The 15,319-nt window shown below is 41.0% G+C and overlaps 1 long non-coding RNA gene across 1 annotated transcript in view; it reads right to left on the bottom strand.

The window, feature by feature from the left end:
* LOC111935933 (uncharacterized) overlaps positions 1–15,089 on the bottom strand; it is a 46,039-nt gene extending 30,950 nt beyond the window's left edge. Inside the window, exons 1-2 of the long non-coding RNA XR_002867929.2 lie at positions 14,423–15,089; positions 12,222–12,315 (exon numbers count right to left, since the gene is read on the bottom strand). This is a non-coding gene — a long non-coding RNA (uncharacterized LOC111935933). The remainder of the gene's footprint in view (positions 1–12,221; positions 12,316–14,422) is intronic.
* Positions 15,090–15,319: the final 230 nt, after the last annotated feature.

Genomic DNA, 15,319 nt, shown 5'->3' with positions numbered 1-15,319 from the left:
TTCCCAAATCAAGTCTGACATGTAGATTGACAGACATATTTTACCAGTTTTTGTCATAATAACTGCTACTTTATTCCATGAATAATTTTACAATATTATCAATGCACAATGAAAAATCCACAATGTCAAGCTGGTACTTCCTGAGAAAGAGTAGTATCCAGTTGCTGCTCTATCCTACCTGTCCATCTCCTTTGAAAAGCTAAACATGACATAAATAATTTGTTGTGCATGGATAACTTCAAATTATTATTGTCATTAACTCAGAAAAGAGGAGTGAAACAGTCATCAGGTAAGTGTTTGTTTCATGTAAGAAGATATTCTGGCCTGCATTTCAAGAGACTCACCTTTAAAACATTTTCTACAAGGCAGAGGTAATGTTTATTTTCATGAACATTATAGACTCAAGATACAGGAACATGGAAAACCAAGGAGCAATAGTCTACACTAGGTGGCACTGCTACACATGGCTTAACTTTCTTTGCTGTGGGTTCAAATTAAGCCTAATTTTGGAACAAATATCTGCAGTAAGTTTGAGGGAGATATTTTGAGGGAGCTTTGGCAAAGAGCAAGGAAGCATTCTTTGTCCTCCTGCAATCACAGACAACTTTTTCTATGTAATTATTATCTAGAAAAAAACAGTGGGAGTCCTAATGCTAATGCTATTCCTGCCTGCAGGAATTCCACACCTGCTGTCCAAGCCAGTCCTTCAACAGTCACACACACAATCAAAGCCACACTTTGCCTTTGCAACACAAATAGGAGCCCAGTCCTGTTCTCTTCCACTTAAAAACACCCAACCAAGCAACAACAACAACAAAGCAGTGTTTCACTACATGCATAAGGCTTGATAAAGAGTTGTTGGTGGTTATCACTGTAAAACGTTTGATTTGCAGCCAGCAGGCTGCACCAATTAAAATGCACCAGTTCAAGACTGGGAACTAAACTTCTCCCAATCAATGATTAGAGATGGGCAGAGATGTGAGGATTTTTCCCAAAGCAAGCAAGGCCAACTGAATTTTAGACAGAAGTGTGAGCATACCCTGCAGAAATACAAAGTTTCTGAAAGCATAATCTGTTATGGCCAAATTAATCTTTCATTCTAAGTTTCAGAATTTTAAAATCCACTGTCAAAGAAAGTACTAAAACAGAAGAATTATTGATCCCTGTTGACTCATATACCCAAAGAACAGTAAATGTTTGATTTAATCCTATTCACATGCATTTAGGGGGTTATATTCCTGTCTTGCTGAGCATCACAAAGCATAAATACATTTTTTTTAAAAAAAAGATCCTACAAGAAAGATTCCTATGATTTATGAGGGAAAAAAAACCAACCCAAACCAACCATTTTGCAGCATTCTCACTCTTCTGTGATAAATATTAGCACTTCTTTAATGTCTCCTCAGAAGTCTTCTCTCATTACAAAGTTGTGCAGTAGGGGAATCTTACTAAACAAATCAATGGAGTTTTAAATGTCAAATAATAATAAAATAGGTCTTATTACTTAAAGCTATTTTTTCAGTATAATCAGCCTCAGTACAGCAGAATATTTTTTTTTCTTTCAGAATAATACCTTCACCATCTTTTCCCCAGAAAAAAAACGAACCCTTAGTCTGTGAATTTTAGTGAGAACTACATGGTACAGACTTATTCTTTGCTTGATCCAAAACAGGAAAAAAGTAGAACAAGAACTATGATCTTGGCAACTGAAATGTTGTCTCCTCTGTACTAAAAAACTTAAAAGACAGAGTTTATAATCATCCCTTCTTCAAAAGAAGTGTTAGCAGATATTACTACATGATACATTGATTTGTGGGTTTGCTGTTATCTTTAAACCAAGTTTTAATCAAATTCCATGATCAGAAGAGGAAGCAACAAACTGAAAGCAAACATTCCTGCTCCAGTCAGCTTTTAAAATTCCTTTGCTTTGGTTTCATTTCAAGTGTCTGACTCCTATTTATCTAAGAAAGAGGGGAAAAAATCAGCATCTTCTGGAAAAACTGCAAAATGGAAATGCTGAAATGTATAAACCAGCTTACTGGCAAAGTCCTCCTGACAGCAAATGGCTCCAAGAGACTGAATCTTTCTTGAAAGGGCAGAACATATCAGGCAGTCCCAAATTATTGAACATATTCTACTATGTGACTTCAATTAAAACAGTATAAGCTACTACCTTTGTGAACTTGAAAACTAGCACTGTATGAAAAGGTTTGAATATTGAAGCCTCTGATGCTGGGATGGAATCCAAAAGGACAGAAACAAACAGACAGCATGCTGAAAGCATCCTGCTACAGCACCTTACTAAGACTGGAGGGGTGGTGGTATCATGTTCCTTGAAGAGAGGACGAAGGTGTCACACCACATGATTTGAGTGCCCTGTTCTCCATGCAGGTGAAACAGGTGTCACTAAGCTTCTTTTTTTTTTTTTTTTTTTTTTTAATGGAAGACAGGAAATAAAACAAAACATGTATATGCTGATCCAGCCTGGAGGAGAAACATCCTCAGAGACAGGCTGCTAAGAGGAAGAATGCAGTGAGAATTGAGTGGATCAGTTCAGAACAGGAGCCTTATCCTCAGCCTGTCTATCCAACTCCCAGGTGATTGGTAAACACTTCCCAGGGCAGATACCTGGCATATGCTGGGAACAGCAGGGCAGGAATCTGAACCAGTCAAGTTGCTTAAGCAGACTACAAACAGTCTCAGTTCTGTCCTGAAGCATTTCTAGCACAGATAAGAAATGAAACAACCTCAGTAGGTGAGAATGAAAACCTGACATAAAAACCACACATTAGTTACCGAGCAAGGCTGCCAGCAGAACTGCAAGTGGAGACTTAAAGACAGCCAAATTCAGTGGACAGGGGCACATGCAGTGCATTTCTCATTCAACTGAGAAGCTGCTTCCCTGTCAAAAACCTCAAGAAAATTATTTGTTCCCACAAAATTATTTGAATTTTGACAAGTCAGTATTTTCCCTTATGTATTCTATGTAAAGCAGTCATTTTAGGTAAAGCCATTAGGAAAATTCCCCAGAAGAGTTCACATTAGAATTCTACTGCAAGATCAAGATCTGAAAGGCAATACTGCATTCTGCAAGATTTCAAAAGAAATAGGCTCCTGCGGTTCCTCACACCATATAAAGTAATTTATACAAGTGTTTTATATATCTTTGGATGAACTTAGAATGCTTCTTTCCCTGTTTCTAAAAAAGAAAATGTTTCTGGAAAGAAAAATGAGATTGCTTTTCTTTCTTTTTTCTGAAATGAAAACTTTTATTCTAATGTATTCCTAACTTTCCATGAGAGATGAAATAAGAGACTGAGCAAGAGATGGTACACAAGTAACACCGAGAAGACAAAAAATAATTCCTGTCATGGAATGGTTTGGGTTGGGAGACACCTTAAAGATCATCTAGTTTAGTAAACCTTCCATTAGACCAGGTTGCCCCAAGCACATTTCCAGGGTTGGGACAACCACAACTTCTCTGGGCAACCTGTGCCAGTCAGTGCCTCACCACCTTGACTGGGAAGAATTTCTTCCTTATATTTAAATCCAACCCTTCCCTCTTTAAGTTTAAAGCCATTACCCCTAGTCCTATCACTGCATACACTTGCCAAGTGTCCGTCTCCAGCCTTCTGGAGCCCCCTTAGGCACTGGAAGAGTTCTAAGGTCTCCTCAGAACCTTCTCTACCTCAGGCTGAACACCCCCAGCTCTCCCAGCCTGTCTCCAGAGCAGAGGTGCTCCAGCCCTCTGAGCATCTTCATGACCTCCTCTGGGCTTGCTTCCACAGCTCCACATCCTACTTGCATTGGTGACCCAGAGCTGGAGGCAGCTCTGCAGGTGGGGTCTCAGGAGAGAGGAGCAGAGGGCACAGCCCTTCCTTCTGCTGCAGCCCAGGACACGTTTGGCTTCCTGGGCTGTGATCGCACATTGCTTGGTTGGGTTGAGCTCCTCTTCCACCAACAGCCCCATGTCTTCTTCCTCAGGGCTGGTATCAATGTCCTCAAGCCCATTAACACAACAAAACCTGGAAGCCTGTTTATATTAAAACTTAATTTGATTATGAAATAAAGATTTTGCATCCCAATATCTACTGACAGGCAAATATCCCGTTTAACAGTAAAGGCCCTGCAGTACTTTAGTACAGAGTTTAATACAGTGGCATTGTTTTTCAGCTGGCTGTATTGCTGGTCGAGAGCCAGAAAAATGTGGCCTTCAAGGTTAGCATTAGCACTGTGGATTTCTTTAGATATACATAAAAACCCCTCCAAACCCCATATCACCATTTATTCTAAGAATACAGAAAACAGTAGGAAATATAGGAAGTTCACAAAGTTACAATTCTGCTTTTGGAAGGGTGGAGAGCATTATTCACTCAGATTCTACTGAAGCCCATAATATTTACACTTAGCCATTAGGAGAGAACAACAAAAAAAAGGTATATTCCAAAAGGATAGATCCTTATTTTTTCATTGTGGGTTTAATTATTCCATATTAAGTGATACACCTCCACTGCAGCAGATGGGACTCCTTTCACCACAGGTGGTCTTCTTTGAGCACAATGTCTAAGCCCAAAGTTTCCTACCACAGGTTGGTAAAGGCAGGTTTTGTTTTTTGGTTTCCCAGCAAAGATAAACAACTCAGCACAAGGCAGTTCAGCTCCCATGCAGCCACACCCTGCACCTGGCAGGGCTGCAGGCACTATCAAAGCAGGCAAAAAAAGCCACACCAGAAAGCCCGTTTCTCACCTGTCAGGCTGGTTTTAGGTCATGTGAGGGAGGAGGCTGAGGGAATGACTCTCCAGCCCTGGTCTTCAACGTTTTCAGCAGAAGTGATTCAACGTTTTAAGAGTTGTTTCATTATGCTCTGCCTTAATTTATGGCATATATTTGTGAATTCCCTGTTTGGACACAGCTACAAGAAGTTGGGAGTGCTTTGTCTGTCACAAACACAACCAAAAGAAGGAGGTTGCAAAAGCTATTCACACAGAGTTTGAAAACCAGGCTTAATCTGAGAGGTGATGCTGCAATTGCTTCCAGCACAGGCCAAAAAACCCTCAAAAAACCCCCAAACCCTAAAAACTGCAGCACCCAAAGGTTTGAATAAAAAATGAGAGCTTGCTCTAGTCCTGGGCTAGATGTCAGAAGAAAGGAGAAGATGCACATCCCCTCAATACATCCCCTGGATCTGGTTGCAATTCCACCCTCCTCAGGAATTCAGCAGCAGTGCCAATCAGCCTTGGCTATCTATAAACTGTTGTGAGGATTTTGGAACAGCTGCCAGCAGCTTTCTTGACTGTCGACTGCTTTAAACTTTTGTTTGGATGCAAATAAAAGCTTTCATCCCATTAGTGGAACACTGAATGGTTATGGCAGATGGGAAGACCTTACGCCACAGGAAGATGCTTTTATCTTCTACAAATGCAACGGTCAAAACTTGAAGGGGATTAAAAAAACTCAAAGATGATCTTATTATATCTAAGAAAACCCAAAGCAGAACACACAATCTCAAAAGGGAACAATTTTAGGATCACAAGCTAAGTGCTTTGAAATCAAACTGTCCAAGTTAACAGAGCATCAAATAATGTCTTGTGTCCTTGGAGTAGCTGTTACAACAAAGTTAAATATATTATTGGATCCCATACTTAGATTACAAAATAAAGTATCAAAAAACCTTGCCTTCTCTATCCTGAGAGGAACAGTGCAGAAATAAGTCATCACATCAGTGATAAGTTCACATCAGTGAACTACTCAGAATGGTTTATATACACAGGGGGATGAAGCATAGTGCAGTACTGGCTGACAATATACAACACATTCCATATGTGCAACACTGCAGTAGTTGGAAAAAGTGAATCATCCTGCACAGAATGCAATGAGCATTCAACATGTACGTGAATATAGGTTCAGAACTTCACAACACCCTCACTCATAACTGGACTCTTATTTATAGGTAAAAAAGTGTTTAATTTAAAGCTTTTTTTTTTTTTTAATTTCATATATATTGTGTTATACTTTTAACTTACTGAGGGAACCAAAGTAATTTTTGTTCTCAGGTGTTAGCAATGATTTCCAAGTGCACTTTGTTAGCTAAACTGACACTGTACAGGATATTGTGGTTTGCAAAAAAGAGATAGGAGTCCTTGCTGTGCATATTTGAATTAAGTCTGTACCTGAAGCACACAGTAAGTGTGGCTAACTTCAAAGATGAAACTGATTTTTAAAATGCTGATGGCTGTCCTACTAAATAGAAGCTCCTGGCTTGGATTGCAGCCCCACTGGAACAAGTGAGTGGTGTTGTGTACCCTCAGTGTTCTCACTGTCTCCTGTTACGGGGCTGCAGCTCCTTTTCACCCCTTGTTTATCCTGCTGTGAGGACCAACTCAGCACCTGGTTGAGCCAGCAAGGCAGGGAGATGTTTGGGCATCCCCAGAGCCAGTGCCAGGACATTCATCTGAGCTGCCTCAGCAGCTCTGACTCGCTTTGCTCGTCGCCTGTTACTGGGACAATCAGCAACCAGTGCATGGAACCCTGAGATGCAGCTGGACAGAGATTCCAGTTTTAACACAAGAGGAAATTAATATATACTCTTGAAATGAAATAAGGATTGTCACATGTTATTTTGGGAAGCTATTGATAAATTTGGGCAGTAAGTCACAATGGCGTCAGCAAGCTTGTGCATAATAAAGGAATATGAGAAAAGATACAGAAACATTTTTTTTTTTCAATTGTAATTTAAGAGCCTATGGAATAGGCTTTCAATTAAAGGATAATAAACAGCTTGCTATGGTTCATCCAGAAGAATTCAGCAACAAAGAAAGCTCAAAGTTCTCAAATACTCAGTATCTTTTTGAACATTGGTACTGTCTTTGAGCATGACTAGAAAAAATTCTGCTCTTCTCATGTAAGGGAAATGGCCTATCTTCTAAAAGAGAAAGAAAAACTTAATGATGCTCTAGGATCTTGCATATGTGTACCATCTGGGGGCTTAGATGGAAAGCTTTGCTTACCAGGTTGAGTCAAACCTGTTCATAGAGATGGCGGAATACCAGCTGCATTTAATTCTAAATAGATAATTAAAAAAACCCACCAGAACAGCACAGCCTCTTTGAATTGAAAGGGGAGCATTCACTTCCTCCTAACCCACACTAACAGCTTGAGTGGTGGCTGGACTTGTGGCTAAGAAAACAGGACATGTGGATGAAAAGGGAGAGGAAACAGTCCCCTTTGGGATGATGACTGGAGGTGCCTCACCGTGACAGGAGCCTCTCAGGCAGAACAGGTAGACATCATTTGACACTGAGCAGTTCCACTGGGAGGAACTGACATAAAAATCCAGTCTCCATTCATACTGTGTTCAAACAGACAAAGTTTGCTAAAATGCAAAATATAACTAAAACCAGAAGTTCCCAAACTGAAGAGTCAGTGCAATGCTTCCTTATGATGTGGTAACAAGTTCCCCAGGACAACACCATCCCAACCTGAATGAAGAAACTCAAAATAAAAAACATCAGTGGATAAGACTAATCGGGGAGCTCAGATGAGAACACACACTGGATAAATGACTCATCCCAACAGACCTCACATATTCTTTCAGGAGCAATTGAGAAGTCAATTGCACAGCTTTTGAACTCAAGCAATTCAGTGCTGATGACAGAATGTTGCTAAATCCCACCAAACCCACAACCATTTGCACCTACAAAGTGTTGTCAGGTCTGTATTTTCACAACAGCTAAAGGCTGTTTGATCTGGCAACTACAACAAGTCCACATACATTAAAGGCTGCTAAGGACAAGACCTTTACCTTCCATCACCCCGTGCAGAGCAGCACTGCAGTAAAACTGCAGCAGTCCTGCAAGGTTGTGGAAGTGAGGAGTGAGCTGATTTGTCCTGTTTGCAGGACAACTTCCCCAGAAAAACACTCGCTTCCAGAGGAGAATTTGACTTCCATCAGCAGGAGATTCCGCCCCACATATTGATAATAAGATAATTTTTTTAATAACCTACAATCTGAGGAATGAAGAAACTGTTGAGATTATGCCCTTATAACTATTGCTCTCCCCAGTTTTTGTAGGAGAGTACTTGATGCACCTTCAGTTATCTAAAATTTATTTGGACAGATCTCATCTCACTTCCTAATGATACTTTCTTATAAATTAAAAATAAAAAAATTACAACTTTAATAATTTTTACTTAAAATTGAGAATCCTGCTCCTTGATCTAAATCCTAACACTGTTGAGATCACTCCCAGTGACGCCGTTCAAACTGCCCAGTTAGTCCACTGCTGTAATGAAGAGCAGATGTCAGTTCTGGACGATTGGCCAGCCTGGAGGAGCACACTCAGATTTCCTTTTGACTGACTTGTGTGTTTCCTTCCTGTGGAAGCAGGAATTGGGCCAGAGGGAAAAGGGAGGAGGGCTGCACACACCCAGCTCCACAAGCCCAGTACAGACTGAACTCTCCACAGTTCTCTCCTCAGCCTCAAATCTTCCAGTCACTAACAGTCCTTTGTTCACACTAATCAGTATCTCTTGTTCACTCACTTGATATCAACCGGATCTTTACAGTCTGCTGCAATGCTCTAGTCTTTGCTTCTTTCCCAAAGTCCCTGAACCAGAATACATATGCAAATCCCAGCTATTATAATACAGATTCAGCTGCTTTATGAAATTAATTCTTTTTTATGAAGACCCTTATGATAACATCTTAGTAGCGGAAAGTGCCTATACTCAAACACATTGTGTCAGGCCACAACATATTTTATGATAGGATTAAAAAATTGTATGTTTCAAAAAATTAATTTTGAGCTTCCTTTAGATGACAAATACATTTTCTTCCTTTTTTTTAATATGAGGGTAAAAGGCTTTCTTATATTTTTGAGACTGCCTTTGAGAAAACAGTAAATGCCTGGGACTTGTAATAATGTTGCAAGAGTTACAACACACTGCTGTTTCCTGATACTCTTATGCACTGTTTACTTACCAGGCTTTAAAATACAAAATTTGTAAGAATCATTGCTATTTCAAATTTATGTTTTTTATTAAAATTTTAATGCAATAAAAGCTTAGATATTATTAATGATAGGGCTCATGCTGTGTACATTTAGTATTAATACTTGCAATCACTATGAAAACAATTTCTAGTTTAAGAGTACACAGGTCCAAATTTTGCCTGTGGCAACATCCACTTAAGCAAATGAGATTAAAGAATGCATATCTGCAGGCAGAATCTGGTTCATTGCCATGTCCATGTCTCATACAGCACACCAATGCACTCATGAAGAGTTAAATGCATATTCCACTGACTTCAGCAAGTCTGTTTTCTGCCTTTTCTGGACTGCTTTCCTGAGGGGTTTAGTTAAGTGGCCATTAAAATGCTTAAAATTACATAAGAATTCAGTAGGCCTAACAATATTGTGTTTTCTAATAGACATTTAAAAGGAGCTAACGCATGCATGGAGACATCATAATAATAAACAAAGATGGATTTCCAAATGATATATAGAATTAGAATATTTGCAGTGTGGGCCAGTCCTCAGAAAATGTGCTAACCCAAAAATTCTTTTCAGATTATCCAGTTCCTGAATTTGAATTTCTATGTGTACATATTTGACAGTGTACAATGTACATGAGCACAAACTGATGTGGAGAGAAATGCATCTGCACATCAGGTGTGCTGTTTGACTGAGAATTCTGCTGCCATGCTGTGGTTTACTCCATGGGGAGGGAAGCAGAACCATCCCACTGATGGCTCAGAGTCCCTGTTTATTTACCTGTGTATTCTGCAGAACAGATTCATATGGAAACAGAGTGTCCTCACTGGTGGAGCTGCTTGTCACTCAGCCTTGGCTGCAAATGGGTAAGTCTTTTTGTTTGGCCACTTACAAGAAATAAAAATGCTAAATAGCTTGTTTTACTTTACAGATCAGATGAAAATCTATTGACTCCTTGCATTCTAAATATGTCATGTTTGGAGTGTATTGAGAGGGAGTAGTTCTCCTGGAGACGCAAACACTGTATTTTCTAATGAATTCTAAATTATTTAAAGTGATTTAAAGATTTGTGCTTTTTTTGGATTACAAGGTCAATAGCCAAAGTGACAAAATATATTCTTCCTCTAAGCAGTTCAAGTGTCTACTTTTCAAAATAGTGTCTTCTTGTAGGGTACTTTGACCTTTTGGATTTTGTTTGTACAATGAAATCCTAGTCCTGCCACTCCAACAGCACACTCCTGCAGACTTCAAACAACAGCAAATTTTCTGTGGCCAAGGCCTTATTACCCCTCTGTAATAATACAGTTTAGTATGCTTATATCTAGCAGATAGAAGCTTCTGTGTAGGCAGTTTTCTATGGTATTTGATTTGTAAAGCTCTGTTTGGAGGGTTGGGTTGCTATTGCAATTGTTTTGGCAGGATGGTGAGCAACACACAGGTTTATTTGTAATGTATTAAGCTCTTGACATACTGCATTGCACTTCAGAGGTTCTGCAATTTATTATTATTTTTTGTTGTTGCAGCTCGCCTTTAGTCCTTCCCAATTTATTTCCTTTTCTTTTCCAAACAAAGCTAGGATTGTTAATAGCTAGATCCAGTTACAAAGCTAATTTTTAATTTACCATTGTCTGGCCAAGTTTTGACTAAATAGAAAAACTCTGCAAATGAGCTCAAGAGACATGATCCAGTAGCCAATAGCACCAAAATACCCTCTGATTTAAAGGTCCCTGGAGTTAATGCTTTTGTTACTCTTGGCCATAACCACTTTCTGACGCACTGCTTTTGGGAAGTTTTCATAATATGATCACTGCACTGGCAAACAGCTTTGTTTGATCCAGGGGCAACACTACAGTTTGCTTTGGGTAGTTTTTGCCACAAATTTCTATTGATTTTCTTAAAGTAATTATAACATTAATCCAAAAAAGGAGCATTTTCCAGAACACCCAACAGTGGGAAGAAAGGAAGGGTATGCTCTTCCTTTTTATTGAATATCATCTCCACAGATTTGGATATCCTGCAGATCAACGTGGTAAACAAACATTTGAATTAATATTTCCTATATTTATTTGCTGTATAAACCATAGAACTAGCTCCCTGAAAATCTGTGCTGTTTATGCCTAAATCTTTCACTTGTTTCGGCATAGCCTAACTGCAGACAACTAAATGCATTAATTTTCAGGATATTTTTGGACTTGTGCAAGAGGCAGTGCAGAACAGTAACTGATGTCTTCTGATCCCTCAGGAATCAATAAGTTTGTCAGAACTCCTTCCAAGCTCCTTGTTCTAGACTCAGCAAGCCTGAACAAGGACTTCAGTTCTAAAGGAGTTAAAAATTGTTGGGAAGGTGCTGCTCTTGCTTAACCTCTCAATGTTTCTTTGAGGGGGAGGAGGAAACATTCCCAAGGCTGGAGTGGGAAGGGGTGTGTGAGTCAGGTTCTTTACCTAGGATATACTGAGGTTTGTAGAGATCTGAGACACTTTCTACAAGCATACCAAAGCTCTTAGGGATGGTAGCAAAGAACCCTCTGATCCCTGTAGAGGGAAAGGAAAAGGGGGACAAAGGTGTGAGAACCTTGTTATGGCTCAGTGGTTTTTAAGGGGCTAATGAAATTATGGCATAGCAGCTCCTTTGGATGGACTTTTAAAAAGCCATGAAACAGGAAAGGTCCATGTCACTCTTCTTTCTCATTGTTTTCTCCATCCTGTCCCTCACAAAACTATAAATAACTATATATAAAAACTATAAAATAGTAAAATTGTCCTACAGCACACTTCCTATTTATTCAGTTATAGAAATGGCAGCACTGACATACAAGCCTACATATGAACTCAGTTTCATTGATGAAACTTCCCAATCAACACCAGCTCATAAGTATTACTTATGCTGACATGGCAGTAAATATAACTTCTTTTTGAAAAGTGAGCACAGAAAGGGTATAGTGGTACTGTATACTCTGAATTAATAATCTGGAGGATTCTTGCACAGATTTTTGGAGAAAAATACAGTGTAAATTTTGTTACTGTGCTTTCATTGGTACGCTGGTTTTCATTGCGACAAACTAATGGATTGGTATTACAAGGATGCCTATAGAGGATGGTGCCTTATATTCTTCTCATTAGGAGTTTTGGCATAGCATTTCCATTTTGGGAGAAGTCAGATTACAGCCTGTCTAGGCAGAGATAATTTTATCAGAAGCCATATAACAGTTGGACAAGTAATCAGTCAATTACCTTACTGATCAGCAGCTCCCTCAGCCTGAAGGCTTCTCTTTCTCAGAGTCAGTGGCAATCATAAGGTTCCTTTCTTCCAAGTTCACTTGTATTCCTGTTCAGATAAATCCAAAGATCTTGTTAGCCTGGTTTTACTTACAGCCTCTTACTGCACAGAGCATGCCCTGATCCCTGCTAGCTACAAAAATACTGAACTTGTTCATCATCTTGACAGATACATGATAAAGCATAAACTGTAGCTATGTAATCACTGTGAGTACAAAAGCCCCAACTTATTATCCCACTTGTTACATTACAAATTAATGAGATCAAAGCTTCTATTGCCAGTCCATTTACATATCTGAAAATTGTCTGTAAATCAATGTTTCACACTGAACTTTCACCATCCAATGCACACTATGCTAGTAAGATCAATATTTGAGTTTGTGTTTCCATTATACTGCCTCTCCTGGTCATGATGGCTACTCAGCCTGCACTTTCAGAGTGCTCTGAAAGCTCCTCATGTGTAAAAGGGAATTCTAACTACTGAAAAAAAAAAAAGACTTATCTCAAATACAAAGGTAAATTGTGTTCACTGCATGGCAGCTGGTAGTGGGAAGTGCAAGAGATACCTCTGTTCATTTATGAATTCTGGCTACTTTCGAAGATACTGTCTAGGACATGGCAAGACAAGCAGGAGGAACTGGCATGGAATGGCATGGCTTGGCTTGTGTTTGCACACCAGCAATTCTGCTGGCAGTGACTTTGCTATCAAACAGCTTCACTGTCAACTTAGCCAGGTAGAAGGGGGTACTTGGATATAACACGTTTTCCTTCACATCATCATCCCTCATGCAAATTAGGGAAGGGAAAGGCAGGAAAAAAGTCAACACCTTTCAGATTCTTAGCACTGCACTGGGGGGAGGGAGGGAATTAAAAAAAATACCACTCAAAGTGGTATTTTTGTAGCCTGTACTCAAAGTACATCAGTCCAACGCAAGCCTGAAAAGCAGAACCTGGAGAATCTGTTTACGGGAAAAGCCTGTAGTTACTTGGCACTGTGTTAATATTCTTTTAAAAGTATTTATTCAGCTTCTAGCTAAGATAAAATATGGATGACAACTATTCAACAATTAAAAATCAAAGTATGAGGTGTTGAGGGAGAAGAAAGGAGACTATTTTTAACAGTAAATATTTTCCTATAAGGACAATATTCTGCACTGATTAGTAAGCGGCACCTCAAATACAGTGTATGATGAAGCATGACTAACCTCTTTCTAGTACTTTGAGTTGTAAGCAACACCTTTGGTTTAAAAATCAGGTGTTTTGTTGTCATATTACACTTGCAAACTTATCTCTGTGGGAGGGGAATGTTTAAGTAACTCCAGCTCTAATGTTTCAGCTCAGTGGAAGTGAGGCTGTCATGCTTACAGTGGTTGGCTCAGCCCACAGTTCCACTTTCCTGAAATCCCTGGGAATTGACAAGCAGGGTTGTCTCCTCCACTGACGCTCCATACTTGTAGGATTCTCATTTTTGCTCCTTCAGCCCCAGAGCTATAAACATCGCCCCTGAGAGCCACTTTGAATTCCCATTCCCATCTAACCTCAAGGCAATTACCAGAAACTAGGTGGTGTACAAATGAAGCAGCAGCCACTGCTTTAAGTGCCAGTCCCTCCTATCCAGAAACTTGGAATACATGAGCATAGAGAAATGTAAATTTTGGTGAACAGTGCTGACTGTTTATGGCACTGGATATTCTTGTGTAGGATTCCCAAGTGATTGTGAACACAAGATGTGTTTGGCAGTTAGAACAGAGCTAAAGCTAATACCAGAGTGCAAGACACCATAAGAGATTACCAAGCCACCAAAAGCCATCCACCCCAGTTGAATTGCTCATAGTGTTTGGTAGAATTAGTGGTGCTTTAACTGGCAAAGCAACTCTTTCATAGTGTTCCCGTCATTTTGCTTTTTAGCAAGATGTGAGATTCCTAACAGCTGTACAAGGGCACTAATGCTGTGCTTCAAATAAGTGAAGGTGCAGCGATATAAGGTCATGCCACTAATTTTTGAATAGTGACCAATATAGTGTTTTTACTCAGCATAATAGTTGGTATTTGTGTAAATACTCGAGGAATAGGGATAGTGTTGCTGGAATTCACTACAGTTCTTACAGAACAGGTAATCTCTGGGACTGGGAAACTGCTCATAAACTTGCACGTACAGTCTGAACTGGAAGAGTCATGGTGTGCTGGATTTTTAGGAAACATCCAAAGCAAATGTTGACAGCAACTTGCACAGAACTGTAAGAGAGGGCAAGACACTGAAGAAAACAATGTAAAGCAGACAGCTTGGCAATCACACGAGAACAGCCAGCTTTCCTTGCCAACATCACACTGTGGTAAGGGCAGGACCTTTTAAGCCATCTGAGCAAGCGAAGAGGCTGTACCAACACCAAAACCTTCAAGACAGCCAAGAAGCCGAATTACGGTCTTCAGAGCGTGCTTGTGAGTCACGGTAAATACCATCACCCTGCTGACGAAGGCCATGTGAACACCAAACTGGAGAGGGCACAGCTGGTGACTGATGTTTGCCACTGGCGATGGTGGCTGGTGAGCCCCTCAGGCGCGCGGCGGTCGTGAGGCGCGGGTAGCGATCCCTCTCACCGGCGCTGCCCGGGGATGGCTTTATGAGGACAGCTTTCCTCAGCTCTCCACACACACGTTTTCCTCCGTGACGAGCAAGCCCAGGCAGCAGCGAGCCGAGCCTGGCGCGCCGGGCTCGCGGCCAGGACGGCTCTGCCCTAACGTGGCACTCGCTGCCGCCCGGGGCGGCCCCGGGCTGCTCCCTCAGGGGCTCCGCCGGGGGCAGGGGCTCGGCCGGGCCCGCTCGGCCCGGCCCGCCGGGGGCAGGGGCTCAGCCTGCCCTGGGCCCGGCGCTGAGGGCCGGGAGGCCCTGGCGGGAGCGGCTCCAGCACGGCCGGCTGGAAATGGCGCCGTGCCGGCCCCCTCTCCGGGACGGGCTCCCCGCCGGGCGCGGCCGCCGCAGCTGTCCCCGGCCACTTTGGGAATCGCGGCTGCTTTCCCCCGCTATGGCTCCCGCGAGAGGGCCCCGCCCTGCG

This window comes from Cyanistes caeruleus, chromosome 17, assembly GCF_971803275.1.
Source record: "Cyanistes caeruleus chromosome 17, bCyaCae1.hap1.1, whole genome shotgun sequence".
NCBI classification, from domain to species: domain Eukaryota; kingdom Metazoa; phylum Chordata; class Aves; order Passeriformes; family Paridae; genus Cyanistes; species Cyanistes caeruleus.
This window is presented reverse-complemented; position numbering and strand designations above follow the sequence as displayed.